We start from the raw sequence: 3,566 nt of genomic DNA, 5'->3' as shown, positions 1-3,566 counted from the left end.
AATGATGTGAGCGGACAAGCCACAAGTTCGACTGCCAATCAGCTCTGAGAAAATATGTCCATCCATTAAAACATTCTCTGAGCTGATTGGCTGACTGATTTGTGGCTTCCGGGGAAAGACAACCGAATCAGAAAATCCCGCTTTCAAAACACATAAGACATTATGGCGGGCGAGGGGGGGGGGGGGGGGGGGGGGGGGGGGGGGGGAGCGTAACGAGTATTCCTTTAAGTTACCCCCCACAACCCGTCCCCCATCCCCGGCATGTAAGTGCGACTCACTGGTGGTCTGACAAAGTCATCACAGTCTTTTGTCCAAAGGATCAGGTGGAAGCAGCAACTATCTATCCAGTTACCGACATGCCAGCCACAATTCTGTACGGCACACGGGAAATAACTCTAGCAGAGAATAGCCCAGCGAACGACAACCCCTGTGTAGAATGAAGAGAGGAAAGGTTTGCACGGTGCGAAACAGAAAGGCAGGATTATGTTGATAGGAATGTTTGGCAAGTTACTTTTCTTAGGCCCCCGTCACACAGCTCTACGTCCTTACGAAGACCATGCCGATCACTCCGATCTGAAAAAGTGATCAAATCGGGGCATATCGCCGTCAAAATCCAGCACATGGCAATTTAAAAAAAATACCTACATTACGACTGCACTGCGCTACGCTTGTTTTGTGCAGTTCAAAATAAGCGTAATAGGGAGAGCGTGCATCTTCCAGACCTAGCAGATCCCACCCCGGCCAAACCCGGCGTGGCCACGCTCATGGAGATCCTCCCACGTTTCGCCCACGATTGGCCACGCTCTCGGACACTTTTCCATCGTAGAAGAAGCGGCGTCTATGTGTGACTGGGGTTTTAGCACTAGCACTGGCACATGAGCGACAGCCTTTATTTTGCGCCAGGCAGCCCAAGTTCAAGCGATGAGTGTGCTTTAGTGCTATATTTTGTGGAATAAAAGAGTTTGCCGCCGAGTTAAATTCGGGAAAATGAAACTAAAACGGGACTGTGTACACATTTCAGATTCACTATTCATTAACACACCGAAACCCAAGAAAATCACGAATAAAAAAACACACACGAATGGTTAGGTAATTAATTTTGTTTTCTAAACAATACTTTCACAAGTTCATCAACCCATGGACATTTATAGGTATGTAATAAAGCAAAGAGTAAGTTGTGTTCAGTCTCTTGTGTGTGTGTGTATGTAAGTGTGTGTGTGTAAGTGTGTGTGTGTGTGTGTAAGTGAGTGTGTGTGTATGTGAGTGTGTGTGCTCATATGTAAGTGTGTGTGTGTATGTAAGTGTGTGTGTATGTAAGTGTGTGTGTGTGTATGTAAGTGTGTGTGTGTGTAAGTGTGTATATATACGAGGTATATAAGTGTAAGTGTGTGTGTGTATGTAAGTGTGTGTGTGTAAGTGTGTATATACGAGGTATATAAGTGTGTGTGTATGTAAGTGTGTGTGTGTGTATGTAAGTGTGTGTGTGTGATTAAGTGTGTGTGTGTGGGGGGGCTTACTAGCGTCTGCTGTGGGTTTGAGAGAGAGAGAGAGAGAGAGAGAGAGAGAGAGAGAGAGAGAGAGAGAGAGAGAGAGAGAGAGAGAGAGAGAGTACACACTCACATATACACAAAATCACACACACACACGCACACACAAAACAAATACGAGTGAGTGAGTGAGTGAGAGAGAGAGAGAGAGAGAGAGAGAGAGAGAGAGAGAGAGAGAGAGAGAGAGAGAGAGAGAGAGAGAGAGTACACACTCACATATACACAAAACCACACACACACACACGCACACACAAAACAAATACGAGTTTATTTGATCTGGACAGTTTTATTTTTATCTGTACAAACGATCGATTTGCTCCCCCCACCACCCTCCTGTCTCTCCAAAAAAAGTATGAGATTGCATATTCTATTACCCTCGGATAATACACCTCATTTTCTCGAGTCAGTATTATCTTCATCACCACTGGTGTTGGTGATACAATGTAGAGTCAGTGTCACTGTCATGTCACTGTCATGTGACATGTCAGTGTCACGGAGACTGGGGATGAGAGGGGGCACAGTGTTCTCTCAACTTGTCTTTCTGACACCGCTCTTCTTCCACCTGTCTCCCCCTTCATAATCCCTTGATCTCAAGTCGGGGTTGTAATGTTCTACTTTCGGTTCATATGCAAGGGAAACAACTCGGTGTCCCTTACTTTTGCTTTCATCATGGCGTCGTGCTTATGAGTCAATAAACCGTCAACATCAAACCCACCTTTGTCACTATTCTATATGTCCATCGACATCGATCATCATCGTCATCATAAGCCATAATATCACAACTTTATAGGGGTAACACCTGACCTGCCCACCCCATAAATTACAAGGTGTAATGAGCCCAACCAAAAAGTGTAATCATTTTTTTTCCATTTTCATTATGTCATTGTCCCATCGCTGGGAAATTCGGGTCGCTTACTCCCAGTGGAGAGCAACGGAGTCGCGTTACTCAGGTGTCTGTGTGTTTAGGTGTTTAGGTGTATTCAGCCACCTGCACTTATGGCAGAATGACCAAGGTCTTTTACATGCCATTGTGGTGACACGGGAGTGGGGCATGGCTTCCGTCTCTGGGTCTGCACATAAAGCTGACCCGTGTCCGCCCCGGCCCGAATTCGAACCTGCGACCTTCAAGTCCAGTGCTCTACCAACTGAGCTACCGACTCAAAAACTGTCAATGTATCGAACATAACATTGTGAAAATAATAATAATAATAATAATAATTGTCAGTGAGTACTGGTGTCACATGATTGGCTAATGGCGATGCGCTAAAACTGTTAGTGCACTCTTGGAGTGCGCTAACTTTTCCACAGAGCGTATTCTTGAGCCCTTTGCCGAAGCAAGACTGTGCTCTCATCCTCAGAATTAATTAATGACATGTAGCTTATATTCTCCACAATGCCAAATGACCATAAATTCCCTGCTTCTCAATTAAAGCAGAAGTGGGTTTTTTTCTGACAGATTGCATGTGCCTGTGCCAGTGCCAGTGATCTAAAAAAATAGAAGCCGCTGTGTTTCATCTAATTTTCGCCGACTTGCATAGATTCTTCTCATATGCCGTGTTAGTGGCATGTAGCTTATCATCCACATTACCAAATGATGAGTTAGTATACAATTCCCAGCGGCTAACAGAAAACACAAGTGTTATTCCGATAACGTACCAGCTAGACCAGTTTGGAAGACTGACTCGATCGACTCTGTAGCAGACAACACAGAAATACGACTACATCAGTTCAGTAAATGAATGGTTTCAGAATTATTATTTCAAAGCAAGAACAATCGTAATCGAAAACGTGTAAGGTTCAGAACGTTCTTACCATATATAAGATTTATTAGCAGCCTGCCTCATGCGTACCGTAAGACTCAGTGCAGACTGCAGTCGTTCCATTGCCCAGGTTGGCAGGTAGCCTAGCAGACGACATTAACCCCGCTCAGCAAATTAACATGTTGGGCAAATGTGAACGAAAAAACGATGGGGATATAATACGTGTAGGGTTCAGAGCATTCTTACCGTTCATATTTAG

Source organism: Littorina saxatilis, linkage group LG15, assembly GCF_037325665.1.
Source record: "Littorina saxatilis isolate snail1 linkage group LG15, US_GU_Lsax_2.0, whole genome shotgun sequence".
In the NCBI taxonomy this organism is placed as follows: Eukaryota; Metazoa; Mollusca; class Gastropoda; order Littorinimorpha; family Littorinidae; genus Littorina; species Littorina saxatilis.
The sequence above is the reverse complement of the archived record's forward strand: the minus strand, read 5'-3'. Positions refer to the sequence as shown.